Source organism: Dendrobates tinctorius, unplaced genomic scaffold (assembly GCF_039654945.1).
Source record: "Dendrobates tinctorius isolate UK_male_01 unplaced genomic scaffold, ASM3965494v1 ptg000051l, whole genome shotgun sequence".
NCBI lineage: Eukaryota > Metazoa > Chordata > Amphibia > Anura > Dendrobatidae > Dendrobates > Dendrobates tinctorius.
This window is the reverse complement of record NW_027361719.1, coordinates 4,923,593-4,938,215: the sequence shown is the minus strand read 5'-3', so window position 1 is coordinate 4,938,215 and position 14,623 is coordinate 4,923,593. Positions and strand designations below refer to the sequence as shown.

The 14,623-nt window shown below is 46.6% G+C and overlaps 1 long non-coding RNA gene across 1 annotated transcript in view; it reads left to right on the top strand.

Annotated features, from left to right (window-relative positions):
* LOC141091383 (uncharacterized) overlaps positions 1-14,623 on the top strand; it is a 105,177-nt gene that overhangs the window by 858 nt on the left and 89,696 nt on the right. The gene's annotated exons all lie outside the window — the stretch shown is intronic.

Here is a 14,623-nt window from a genome sequence, read left to right as displayed (position 1 = left end):
GAATAGAGAATATTGAAAAAGAATGATCAGTCCTGGTGGAGAAATAAGCAGATTTCTCTGATCAGCTATATTACAAAGTTTCTTATTTTCACATGTACAAATACGTACGTAATAAATATTAAAATGATAGTTACTTTTTAAGGTAACTTTTTACATGAAAGTGATTTGGTCAGGATTTGAATCAGTTTTTGGAATCTGAAGCTAGGACTGGAATAAATATCTTAGAAGAAAAGCAAAATGAGCAATTGTAAGTACACAGCACTTTATAATATGATTATTGCAAAATATTTAGAGGGTAAAAATTTTGATGGAAGTGCTCCTTTAAGAAATAATTAAAATGTGAATTGCTGCTTCAAGACTTAAGTAGTTGCAGTGTGTGGGATCACATGTACATCAAGTAAGTTACGGAGACTATGCCAAGTGGTTCAGTCGCTCGATCCTTGATCACATTCACGTCACTTGGCAAGTGAAAAGGTTTTAAATACTAGAGTAGGACAAGGATTGCCGTGACGTGGCGGGATGGCTTGTACATTATTTTGATCAAAATTGTGTTTACTAAATACCCTTATTATTATTATTATTACCTTTATGCATTATTTGCAGTTTATTTTTAACTTTTTAGTTTAGGATATTTGTGTTTTTTGCTTTTTGTTTTCTCTGGTTAATGGTCATATGTTAATATGCACTTACATTGTGCATACACATTAACTTACTTTCTCAGTTCAGACTCCAGTTTTTTTTTGTGGGGGGAGTCATTTGTGAAAACTGTTCCTCAAAGATTATGTGGTTCCTAAATCTGTACTGAGTCTGTAGTCAAGTGGTAGTGACCGTGACTGGGTAAATTCAGTTCTCTTTGAAAGTGGCTTCTTTGTGCACTCCAGATGCACTTAGCTTAGTGTCTAGGTGAAGTAGACTCTGTTGGAAACTCCTGAGACAATACAGGTCCTTAACTTCCAGAGAGGACTTGTGAGAATTATTATTTTTAAATCTTTATTGAGAATTTAGTAAAGTATGTCCCAGCTGTATACCTAACCCCAAGAGCTTGTGCACACAACCCATTATATCAACGAGTGCTCTGCGTGGTTTTCATGTTTAACACTCATACCTATGAAACCCTGTGGGGATGTGCACACGTTTAATCTCTGAGTGGTCTGAGGAACAAATCGGCAATGTAAGTATATGAGTCCATGAAAAAATCAGACAGCAAATGAATGACATCCAAGTGCAGTCCGATTTGACTGACAGAAGCTGTGGGTAGTGAAACTTTTTTCCCTCTTCAGGTCTAAGAAAAACAGATGCCACTCTGATCAAAGTCTGATCAGAGTAATCAGACCGTTTTTCTTGGACGTGGAGAAAGCGGTCATGTGACCCTGCCTTGACTCTAATCTAGTAAAATAGTAAAATAGTCCTGATATAAGTGCAACCTGAGAAGAAGCACAGAAATCCGATAAATAAGTGTCCACCTTCACCTTTTAAGCAGCTGCCTAATATCTGCTAGATTAAATCTATTACAAAGACTGAGCTAATGAATTTCTTAATAATGAGTGACTTTGCTCGAAAAACAATCGCCAAACATAAATTCGGCACGAATTTGGCACATTCGAATTAGTGATCGGAAACATGAGCAAAATTATAAAATCGGAAAAGATCTGTAACATTCGGTAAATGGGGGGGGATTATTTGCATTGCAACTAAAGTATTTTCATCACTGGGCATGCGTTTGATGAGGGTAGGGGGTTTACAAGGCTCAGAGGCGCGGCATGTTTGTAAAAAGTAATTTTTTATCTAACTTTATGTGTGCACATTGCGGCTAGCCAATCAGGGCGCAGAAAACATCCACAATGTTCTGACACAACGGCTTGCATTGGCTGCTGAAATCACATGTCCTTCTCCATATAAAGAGCGGACATCTTGTTTTAGTGCCTTTTTGACACTGTAAGGCTATGTGCACACGCTAGCGTTTTTAAACGCTCAGGAAAAGGATCCCCTTCCCAGAAATTCGCGCGTCTTTTTCCGCGCGTTTTTTGAGCGATTTTGACGCGTTTTTGACGCGTTTTTTGACACGCGATTTCTGGGATCATTGGGGATGGCTAAAAACGCTCAGCAATGTGGAAATTAATGAGCATGCTGCGTTTTTAGCCGCTAAGCGATTCCCGAGCGGTTAAAAACGCATGCATTGGCACAGAAAGCCAAAAACGCATGCTAATTAATTTGATGCATCTTTTAAGCGTTTCTGCAGCGTCTGAGCCGGCTCAAACGCTGCGGAAACGCTTAAAAAAACGCATCGTGTGCACACAGCCTAACAGTGCAGAGATGCTGCTCCTGACACTGTTAGGGTGTGTGCACATGCTGCGGATTCTGCTGCGGTTCCGCAGCAGATTTGGCCGCTGCCGGTCCGCAGCAGTTTTTGCTGCGGTGTACAGTACCATGATTCCCTATGGGAATAAAAAACTGCAGTGCAGACGGTGCGGATTTTTCCGCGCGTTTTTTCTGCGGTTTTGAAACCGCAGAAAGAATTGACATGTGAATTCTTTCTGCAGATTCTGATGCGGTTTGCCATCGCCTCCATTGAGGAGATGAAAAACCGCAGGGCAAAACCGCAGAGCAATCCGCAGGTAAAACCGCAGGTCTTTTGACCTGCAGATTTACCTGCGGATTTTACAAAATCCACGCGGCCAAATCCGCACTGGAATCCGCAGTGTGTGCATGTACCCTTAGCAGCTGGATTTTAGGTAGGTAGCTAGGTGGTTGTTTCTTACTCAGATTGTTTAGCTAGGTAGTGTTGTGTGTGGCTGTAATCTACCTTCCAGCATATTTTTTTGCCATTACTGAGGTCCACAGACAAAGCCAGCAGGGCACATGTCATACAAGTGTGGTGTGCACTGCTTCTATTGAGATCCATGCATGATTATAGTGTTCTAAATCTTATTTTTTCACTAGCCAAATGTGAAACAGCATGCCATATCACACTGTGTCATTTAGTGCTGTAGTAACATTGTTCTGTGATTTGAGATGTTGTGCATGAAGAAATATTTTGGGGGGGCAGTTGCTACTATGTCATTCCATACCTCACCTTGTTCTTTAGTGGCGGTGAAATTTCACAGTGTGCATAGCTCATGCACATTAAAAAAAATATTTTTTTCTGTTGCAAAACTTGATACAGCCCACCATATTCCACGTTGTCATTTTTTGGCAGTGATATGAACCTGTCTGCAGAACTCACGCACGAAAAACAAACATTCTGTTGCTAAATGCAATACAGCCCGCCATATCCCACATTGTAATTTTGTGGCTGTGAAATTGTTGTGTGTGCAGAGCTGTTGCATATAAAAGAAAACAACATTTTTGGGGTTTTACAAACATGATACAGCAGGGTAAATATGATACTAACATTGTTTGCAGCATATCTTGAAGGTTATATAGGTGTCACTCACAGTAGCTAAAAAAATGTTCAGTTACTAACATTGTACAGTAGGGGACATCTCACTTTCAAATCTTTTGTAGCATCTAGTCTATGTTATAGAGGTCTCATCCACAGGCCCCCCCAAAATTCTTCTGCTTCTAACGTCATACAGTGGGGGACATCTCACTTTCAAATTATTTGTAGCATCTAGTCGATGTTATAGAAGCCTCATCCACAGGCCCAAAATAAATTCTTCTGTTGCTGGACAACAACATTGAAACCCAGATGAATGAAAAAACATATGGTTTATTAGATACAATGTTATGTTAATGTTATTGTATCTAATACATAAAGCATCTATTTTTTCATTCATCTGGGTTTCAAATTCGTTTTTCTCCTCTTTTTTGTCTATGCTCTAGAGGTCTCATACACAGGCACCCCAAAAAAAAAATCTTCTGATCCTAACGTCATACAGTAGTGGACATCTCACTTTCAAATTTTTTGTACCATTTAGTCTATCTTATAGAGGCCTCATCCACAGGCCTAAAAAAATTCTTCTGTTACTAATGCCATACAGTAGGGGACAGCTCACTTTCAAATTGTTTGCAGCATCTAGTCTATGTTATAGAGGCCTCATTCACAAGCCCAAAACAAATTCTTCTGTTTCTAACGTCATATAGTAGGAGACATCTCACTTTTAAATTGTTTGTAGCATCTACTCTATGTTATAGAGGCCTTATCCACAGGCCTTAAAAAAAAATCATGTTTCTAACGTCATACAGTTGGGGACATCTCACTTTCAAATTGTTTGCAGAATCTAGTCTGTTATAGAGGGCTCGTCCACAGGCCCCAAAAAATTCTTCTGTTACTAAAGTCATACAATAAGAGACAACTCACTTTCAAATTGTTTGTAGCATCTACTCTATTGTGACGACTCCTGGAGTGGACCCTCTGGGTCGTGACACCAACCCTCCCAGGGCGAGCTGACCTAGTGAAGACCACCCCCTATACAGGGAGTGTCAGGGGCAAGCCCCAGGGGGTGAGGCACCACGACTGCTGGCACCAGGCGGCCGTCTCACAGGAGACACGAGTGGGTGAGAGTGTCTGCAGGAACGTGTAAAGTGTGGACACGGGAACACGTGGTATACAGAGACTTCGTTCGTCCGGGTGTGAGTGAAGCAGGAAGTGTGCAAGGAGCACGTCAGAGCACTGAGTCAGGCAGCAGGTGTGCCAGGAGGTGTAACAGAGTAAGAGACTGAGTACAGGATCAGAGTGTGTGCCCGGAGGCACAACTGAGTATAAGACAGAGCACGGAATCAGAGTGTGTGCCAGGAGGCACGACTGAGTATAAGACAGAGTACAGGGTAAGAGCGTGTGCCAGGAGGCACAACCGAGTATGAGACAGAATACAGTGTCAGAGCATGTGCCAGGAGGCACAACCGAGTACGAGACAGAACACAGGGTCAGAGCGTGTGCCAGGAGGCACAACCAAGTACAAAGCAGAGTGCAGATTCAGAGCGTGTGCCAAGAGGCACAACAGAGTGCAAGGCAGAGGACCTGAGTACAGCGCACAGCCAGGCAGGGACACGGCAGACCAAGCCAGGAAGCACAGCAATAATCAGGCACCTCCCCTAGGGGGAGGTCGTCTGATATAGCACATGACTACTACTGGTTCCGGGTCAGGAACTAGCCAGAAAGCACATGACCACTACAGGTTCCGGGTCAGGTCCTCCATTACCATAGAGAGGACCGAGCCCTATACAGCACTGACAGGAGCGCGCAAGCGCAAACGTGACATGTAGGAGGAGGCCCGGGGACGAGAGCTGCGCGTGCGCACCCTACGGGACCCCCGGAGTGACCGCAGCTCCGGAAGAGATGACGTCGGGACCGAGGTCCCGCCCCCAGGTGAGCACGGCGTGACAGTACCCCCCCTTTACGCCCCCTCTTTCTAAAACTGGAGAGGAACTTAGACAAAATCTGGGGTGCGTGGATATTCTCCCTGGGTTCCCATGACCTCTCCTCGGGGCCAAAACCCTTCCAATCGACCAGGAACATGGTTCTCCCTCTTACCTTCTTCATGGCCAAAATGTCATTCACCTCAAACTCATCCCCCAAGCCAACAGGCTGGGGTGTGTGGCCTGGAGAAGGATGAAATCGGTTAAGAACCACAGGTTTTAGGAGAGACACATGGAAGGAATTGGGAATACGGAGTGAAGGAGGCAGCTTCAATTTGTAAGCAACATCATTAATCCGCCTGAGGACCTCAAAGGACCAATGTAACGGGGACCCAGTTTGTAAGATGGTACCTTAAGGCGGACGTATTTGGTGGAGAGCCACACCTTGTCACCAGGGAGAAATGGAGGAACGTCCAGGCGCCTCTTGTCAGCGTGTAATTTCATTCTGTCCCGTGCTTTCTTGAGAGCGGTTTTGGTCTCCTGCCATACCCTGGAGAACTCCACAGACTGAGAATCGGCAGCAGGTACCCCCGAGACAGGAAGTACCGGTAGAGGCACATTGAGATGCTGTCCAAAGACAATGAAGAAAGGAGACTTGGTAGACGATTCACTGGAGTGATTATTGTAGGCGAACTCAGCCCAAGGAAGTAGACCGACCCAGTCATTCTGATGAGCATTAGAAAAATGCCGGAGATAGGATGTAAGGATCTGGTTGGTACGTTCCACCTGCCCATTGGTTTGGGGGTGATAGGCGGAAGAGAAATCCAATGACACTTTCATGAGTCCGCATAGAGCTCTCCAGAACCGGGAGGTGAATTGGACCCCTCTATCCGACACGATGTGCTGGGGGAAGCCGTGAATCCTGAAGATATGGGAAATGAAGATCTTCGCCAAGTCAGGAGCAGAGGGTAGTCCGGGAAGAGGAATGAAGTGAGCCATCTTTGAAAATCGGTCTACAACCACCAAGACCACAGTACAACCGGAAGAACAAGGCAGATCAGCAATGAAATCCATGGCTATGTGCTGCCATGGAGCCAACGGAATGGGAAGCGGGAACAGAAGACCGGAGGGTGGTTGTCTGGGTATCTTGTTCTGGGCACAGGACGGGCAAGATGCTACAAAGTCTTTAACATCCTGGGAGAGTGAAGGCCACCAATAATGGCGAGAGATTAAGTCCAAAGTCTTTTTGACACCAACGTGGCTGGCAATCTTGGACGAATGTCCCCAATTTAGCACTCGTTTTCGGTTATTCTCAGCCACAAAGGTTCTTCCCGGAGGTAACGTGGTTAACTTGACAGGAGCCACAGTAATTACTTTGGATAAATCAATGATATGAGAGGGTTCTTCCTCTGCATCAGACGACAGGAATGATCTTGACAACGCATCCGCTCTAATGTTCTTATCGCCGGGCCGAAAATGTAGCTCAAAGTCAAAGCGGGCGAAGAATAGGGACCACCTGGCTTGCCGAGGATTGAGCCTCTGTGCGGACTGGATGTACGCCAGGTTCTTATGGTCTGTGAAGATCTTGAATGGATGTATGGCACCCTCCAGTAAGTACCTCCACTCCTCCAAGGCCAACTTAATGGCCAATAGCTCTTTGTCGCCAATGGAGTAGTTCTGCTCAGTGGAGGAAAATACTTTAGAAAAGAAGCCACAGGTGACAAAACGGCCAGAAGAGGATTTCTGCAGAAGGACTGCGCCAGCCCCAGTAGAGGATGCGTCTACCTCGAGAGTGAAAGGTCTACTAACCTCAGGTCGGTGAAGCGCCGGAGCAGCGGCGAAGGCTTGTTTCAACGACTGGAAGGCCTCTTCAGCCTCAGAGGGCCAAGCCTTTGGGTTAGCTCCCTTGCAGATAAGGGACGAGATGGGGCGAACCAACGAGGAAAAATGAGGAACGAACTGTCGGTTGTAGTTCACAAAACCAAGGAAGCGTTGGATTGCCTTCACCCCATGGGGCTGTGGCCAATCGAGGACGGCGGACACTTTTGCCGGATCCATGCATAGACCTGATTCTGAGATAATGTACCCCAAGAATGGCAGGGACGTTTGCTCGAAGGCACATTTCTCGAGCTTGGCATAAAGGCGGTTCTCCCTCAGGCGCTGGAGGACTTGACGCACGTTCTTTCTGTGGGCAGAGAGGTCTGGAGAAAAAACGAGGATGTCATCCAGATAGACTACCACGCAGGAGTACAGCATATCCCGGAAGACGTCATTCACGAACTCCTGGAAAACCGCTGGGGCATTGCAGAGGCCGAAGGGCATGACCAAGTACTCGTAGTGACCGTCTCTGGTGTTAAAGGCGGTCTTCCACTCATCCCCGGAACGAATGCGGAGATCCAGTTTGGTGAAAATTCGAGCTCCTCTAAGTCGGTCAAAGAGCTCCGGGATCAACGGCAATGGGTACTTGTTCTTGACCGTGATATTGTTCAGGCCTCGGTAGTCTATGCAAGGACGGAGGGAGCCGTCCTTCTTTTTTACAAAGAAAAATCCCGCTCCCGCGGGCGAGGAGGACTTACGGATGAAACCTCTAGCAAGGTTCTCCTGGATATAGTCAGACATAGCTTGGGTCTCAGCAGGGGATAGCGGGTATATCCTACCCCTGGGTGGCGTAGAACCAGGAATGAGGTCAATCGGACAGTCATATGGCCGATGGGGGGGCAGAGTCTCGGCCTCCTTCTTGTCGAAAACATCTGCAAAGGACCAGTAAGCCGACGGCAGACCTGTAGGTGCCGGGGATGGACCGGCAGAGTTCATCAGACGGACGGGCAACAGGCACTTCTCCTGACAGAACGGTCCCCACCGGAGTATCTCGCCCGACCGCCAGTCCAGGGTTGGCTCATGAGTCCGTAGCCAAGGGAGGCCTAGAAGAAGTGCGTGAGACATGGTGGACAAGACGAGGAAGGAGATCTTCTCCAGGTGCAGGGCTCCGATCTGCAGCTCGATCTCTTCGGTGGCCTGGGTAACGGACTCCAGCACGGACGTACCATTGACCGAAACAATCGACCGAGGAGTCTCCAGGGATCTGACAGGAATCCGGTATTTTTTAACCGCCTCGAGTGTGATAAAATTCCCCTCTGCGCCAGAATCCAGGAAAGCCTCCTCAGAATAACGCTTGGCACCGAGATTCAATAATACGGACACGAGCAGGGGAGGAGAGGAATCACGTACACCTAGGGAGGCCTCTCCTATCAACCCTAGGCGGAGAAGTTTCCCGGCTTCTTGGAGCAGGAACGGAGGAGGTGAGAGGAGCTCCTCTCTCTGGCTAATTCACGGGCACGTTCCTGAAACCGCAGGTCGATGCGTGTCGCCAGTGAGATCAGATCCTCTAAAGAGGTGGGAGTATCCCGACCTGCCAGTACGTCTTTGATCCGACTGGACAGGCCACGCCAAAAGATCCCTACGAGAGCCTCGTTGTTCCAACCGAGTTCGGAGGCCAAGGTACGAAAACAGATGGCATACTGTCCTACCGGTAGCGTACCCTGATGGAGGTTAAAGAGGGACTCGGTGATAGAGGCCAGCCGACCCGGCTCGTCAAACACCTTGCGGAAGGTGTCCAAAAAGGTGGAAAGCCGAGAGACGAGTGGGTCATTGCGCTCCCAGAGGGGCCTGATTATACTGTGACGACTCCTGGAGTGGACCCTCTGGGTCGTGACACCAACCCTCCCAGGGCGAGCTGACCTAGTGAAGACCACCCCCTATACAGGGAGTGTCAGGGGCAAGCCCCAGGGGCAAGCCCCGAGGTCCCGCCCCCAGGTGAGCACGGTGTGACATCTATATTATAGAGGCCTCATCCACAGGACCAAAACAAATTCTTTTGTTACTAAGTTCATACAGAAGAAGACAGCTCACTTTCCAATTGTTTGTAGCATCTACTCTATGTTATAGAGGCCTCATCCACAGGCCCCCCCAAAAAAATCTGTGTTACTAACGTCATATAGTAGGGGAGAGCTAATTTAAAAATTGCTTTGAGCATATCTTCTTTGTCATACAGGCCTCATCCACACTCAAACAATTCTTTCTTTTGTGACTAATGCGATTCAGCAAGCAATATTTCACCTTGTCATTTACTACTGCTGAAATTCAGCTGTTTGCAGAACTTGTGCAGAGTTTCAAATCTAATTTTTTTGTTGCTAATACTGTGCTCCTACCACACTATTTGAACAACATGACTGGGAAAAAAGTGAGTACATGGTGGAAGGGGGATTAGGCTTGGAGTTTGAGGTGTACGTGGGGTAGGTGGTAATGTTTCTGAAAGCACTAGTGAACCAACAACGTCACGTCCTATACAAACGCAACTGACAACTTCTGTTACTAGACAGGCTACTCCACTGCCTTTCTTTGGCAGACGCACAGCTCTATGCCTTGTTGACGACTTCCAGAAAGAGCATGTGCTTGATTGGATGGCAAGTGCAGCTTCATGTGGCCTCTCCTTCACCTCAAAATAATACCCAGTACAGTCCACAGAGGTGGCACCCAAATTATTCTTGCTTCCCCCATGTCACAACTCTCCAACGCACAACTGACTGTAGAGAACCACAGATGGGTGAGTCTGAAGAGCTGTTCATACATTCTATGCCATGGGCATCAGTAACGTACTCAAAAGCATCACAGAGTCAAGAGGAGGAAATCTGCACTGATGTCCAAAATTTTTTTGGGCTTGGATCTGGGGCAGGACGAAGTTGGCTCCAAACAGCATCCTGACCCTTATGACAAGTTGTTAACCCCCCTGGGATAGGTGATCCTGATGAGACTCAGATATCTGAGGCCCTTCCGGATTGTACTGTGCTGTCAGGGCAGGAAGAGGAGGAGGGCGACTCTAAGGGCGAGGAATGTGATAACACAGAAGATGATGATTAGGTGTTTGATCCCAGTTGGAGTGAACACAGAGGCACACAGCCGAGTAGGTCATCTCAGGAGGAAGACGGGAAGTTTACAATGCTCTGTAGTTCGCAGACACGCAGCGATGCAGCCACGATGAGCAATGCATCCTCAGGTACAACTCTGGCTGTGACCAGCAGCATCCACAGGTCTGCAGCTCACAGGGATAGCAAGGGTTGTGTAGCCTGGGCCTTTTATGACACCACAAAGGATGAGTGAGGGAAAAAGTTCATGTATTTTAATTACTGCTTGTATGAACTTTCACATGCGCAATCAACATGTGTTACTCTGGGAATCCCACTGCACAAAAATGCGGAGCAGCGGACTTCAACAACCATCAGCGGCCCCATCAATCGCATCTGCTGCTGCTTCCTCCTCTGTTACCGTGACAAATATTGTGAAGCAGGTCTCCGATCGCAGAACCTCGGGTTCTTTAACTGCTCCAGTCACGCTGATGGAGAGCCCGCCATCAGCTGTAATGGAAGCGAACGTACCTGCTGTTTTTGACCGACCTCAGAGAATGAGCACACCACTGTAACATGTCTGCCTGCATTTCCCTCAAGTATAGAAAGAACACCGTGAGCACAACTCAAGATGGTGCTAAGGTTAGGTTCCCAAACCGTTAAAGCAACAAATATAAACCTAGCACTCAACTTAAAGGTATTTGCAAGGAGGTTTATTGTAGTACTACAGTAAACCTCCTTGCAAATACCTTTAAGTTGAGTGCTAGGTTTATATTTGTTGCATCTCCCTCAAGGTCCAGCAGTTTGTCTGGTTCACCGTACTCTGCCCTCTCTCAGCACTGCAGCCAGCTCACGGTCCCGCAGTTATGGTCACATAAAAGATTGTTTCCTCCTACACATGACAAAGTTAAGAGGTTGAACTCCTCCATCTCTAATCTGTTGGCCATGGAAATGCTGCCTTTCCGCCTAGTATATACTGTACAGACTGTTCCGAAAGCTGATGGCCGTCACAGTCCTTCAGTACCAGTTGCCCACTCGCCATTACTTTTCTAAGAAAGCTCTGCCTGCGCTACACCAGCATGTCGCAGACAACATCACCCATTCCTTGACTAAATCTATGTCTGCTAGGGAGCATTTCACCACAGACACTTGGACGAGAAAGCATGACCAAGGGCGTTTCATCTCGCTGACTGGGCACTGAGTGACTCGGGTGGCTGTGGGGGCAGGCGCTGCTCCACAAGTCTTGGAATCTCCAAGGCTTGCAGGACAAACCTCTTTATTTCACACTTCCTCTACTGCTTCTTCCGCCTCCACCTCCTCTAGGGCCTCCACCTGTACCCTCAACCTCTGCCTTAATGAGACACATGCTCCAACAGTGCAGAGCGAATCCCCACCACCTCCGTACTGCGCAGCCAGGGCTCACCGCAATTGGGCAGTTTTAAAATTGATATGAATTGGAGATCACAATCGCACTGCTGAAGAGTTGTTGACAGCCCTATCCCAACTTTTCTGAGATGTGCTTAGTGATGAGCAAGCACTAAAATGCTTGGGTGCTTGTTGCTCGGATCGAGCAAATTGGAATACTCGGGTACTCGAGCCCAATGTTAGTCTATGGGAAATCCAAGCTTTTTTGCCTTGAACCCCCCCCCCGGAGGTCATTCTAGGTTATCAAAACATCAGAAATGTATGAGAACAGTGCACAGACAACATGGTAACATCATGGGGAATGCCCCTGGAAGCATTTCTGACTCCTAGGTCACTGCTGTGACCAATGTTGTCAGAGTGTGATGCAACTTTTATAGGCGCACAGTAAAACATACAAAAACTAAACCAAATGGAATTTGCAGGAAAATATTTTAAGGGACATCCTTTCCAGGGTAATAATTTGTATGTAAGGCAAAAGAAATAAACCCCCCAAAAAAATGTTCCTCCACCTCTTTGGCTATGTTCACACGTAGCGTTTTTTATGCATTTTTAATGAACGTTACCATTGCTTTCAACCAATACAAATGCATTTACTGGGAAATGTCATTGTAGCATTTAAAAACCTTAGCTGGCAATATGGTGTGTGACACATCATCAGACAAATCTTGTTTCATTTATGGAGGAGTGACTCTTAAAGTCATAAAGCCTATTTTTATAGGGGCATCAGTCGGCATTACTATTCTTAAAGGGCCATTATTAAACAGTGGGTCTCCTATACTGTTATTGCCTATGCATTGAGTGGCTGGGCTGACAAAACTTAGGACGCACCCCAATACCCCTTTCACGAGACGTACAGGAGGGCCTCCTGAAAAAATGTTCCCATTGTAAGAAAGTGGGTCTCCCATAGTGTTTGCCTATGCATTGAATTCAAGGGCTGCCTTGCACAAAGTCACACACACCCCAATAACCCTTGGAACAAATGTCCTGGATGGCCACATGAAACAAAAGTTCCCATTATTTTTCATTTAGTACTGCCATACTGTTAGCTCATGCATTGAATGCAAGGCCTGCCCTGCCACAAAGTCACATGCACCGCAATAAACCTTTGAACCCATGTACTGGATGGCCACAGGAAAACCAAGTACACATTATTCTTTTGGTACTGCCATACTGTAAGCCTATGCATTGAAAGCAAGGCCTGCCCTGCACCAAAGTAAAACGGGCTCCAATAAGCCTTTCAACAGACGTACTTGAGGGCCTCATGACACAAATGTTCCCATTAGAAGGAAGTGGGTCTCCCTTAGTGTTTGCCTAAACATTGAATGCAAGGCCTGTCCTGCCACAAAGTTACATGCACCCCAATAAGCCCTTGAACCACTCACTGGAAGACCACAGGAAAACCAAGTTCACAAAACCAAGTTCACATTATTCTTTTGGTACTGCCATACTGTTAGCCTATGCTTTGAATGCAAAGCCTGCCCTGCACCAAATTCACACAAACACCAATAAGCTTTTGAAATGACGTACTGGATGGCCACAGGAAAATCAAGTTCACATTATTCTTTTGGTACTGCCATACTGTTAGCCTATGCATTGAATGCAAGGCCTGCCCTGCACTAAAGTTACATGCACCCCAATAAGACTTTGAACCCACGTACTGGAAGGCCACAAGAAAACCAAGTTCACATTATTCATTTGGTTCTTCCATACTGTTAGCCTATGCATTGAATGCAAGGCCTGCCCTGCACCAAAGTAACACGCACCACAATTACCCTTTCAATAGACGTACTTCTTGAGGGCCTCATAGCACAAATGTTCCCATTAGAAGGTAGTGGGTCTCCCATAGTATTTGCCTATACATTGAATGCAAGGCCTGCCCTGCCACCAAGTTACATGCACCCCAATAAGCCTTTAAACCCACGTACTGGAAGGCCACAGGAAAACCAAGTACATTATTCATTTGGTTCTTCCTTACTGTTAGCCTATGCATTGAATGCAAGGCCTGCCCTGCACCAAAGTAACATGCACCACAATTAGCCTTTCAATAGACGTACTTGAGGGCCTCATAACACAAATGTTCCCATGAGAAGGTAGTGGGTCTCCCATAGTATTTGCCTATACATTGAATGCAAGGCCTGCCCTGCCACCAAGTTACATGCACCCCAATAAGCCTTTAAACCCACGTACTGGAAGGCCACAGGAAAACCAAGTACATTATTCATTTGGTTCTTCCTTACTGTTAGCCTATGCATTGAATGCAAGGCCTGCCCTGCACCAAAGTAACATGCACCACAATTAGCCTTTCAATAGACGTACTTGAGGGCCTCATAACACAAATGTTCCCATGAGAAGGAAGTGGGTCTCCCATAGTATTTGCCTATACATTGAATGCAAGGCCTGCCCTGCCACAAAGTTACATGCACCCCAATAAGCCTTTGAACCCATGTACTGGATGGCCACAGGAAAACCAAGCTCACATTATTCATTTGGTTCTTCCATACTGTTAGCCTATGCTTTGAATGCAAGGCCTACCTTGCCACAAAGTTACACGCACCCCAATAACCCTATGAAAAGACATACTAGATGGCCACAGGAAAGCCAAGCTCACATTATTCTTTTGATATTGCCACTCTGTTAGCCTATGCATTGAATGTATGTCCTGCCCAGCACCAAAGTAGTTAATGCGCTAGAAAATATGGGCTCCCGGCAGGTCCTGACTATAGCCCATACATTCTAGCTGCCTCATTGCTGAAACCACTTGACACCCCAGGAACGACTGAGGTAAGTATAAAAAATGTTTTTGTTTTTTTTTAAATGGGTGAGGTGGGGGGATTGAGACTACAGATGATGAAGTGTGTTTGAGGGGGTACTGCACATGATGAAATGATAGGGACTGTAATTGATGAAGTAAGGTGGACTGCAAATGATGAAGTGGGGGTGATGGGGACTGCAAATGATGAAGTGGGGGTGAAGGGGACTGCAAATGATGAAGTGGGGTG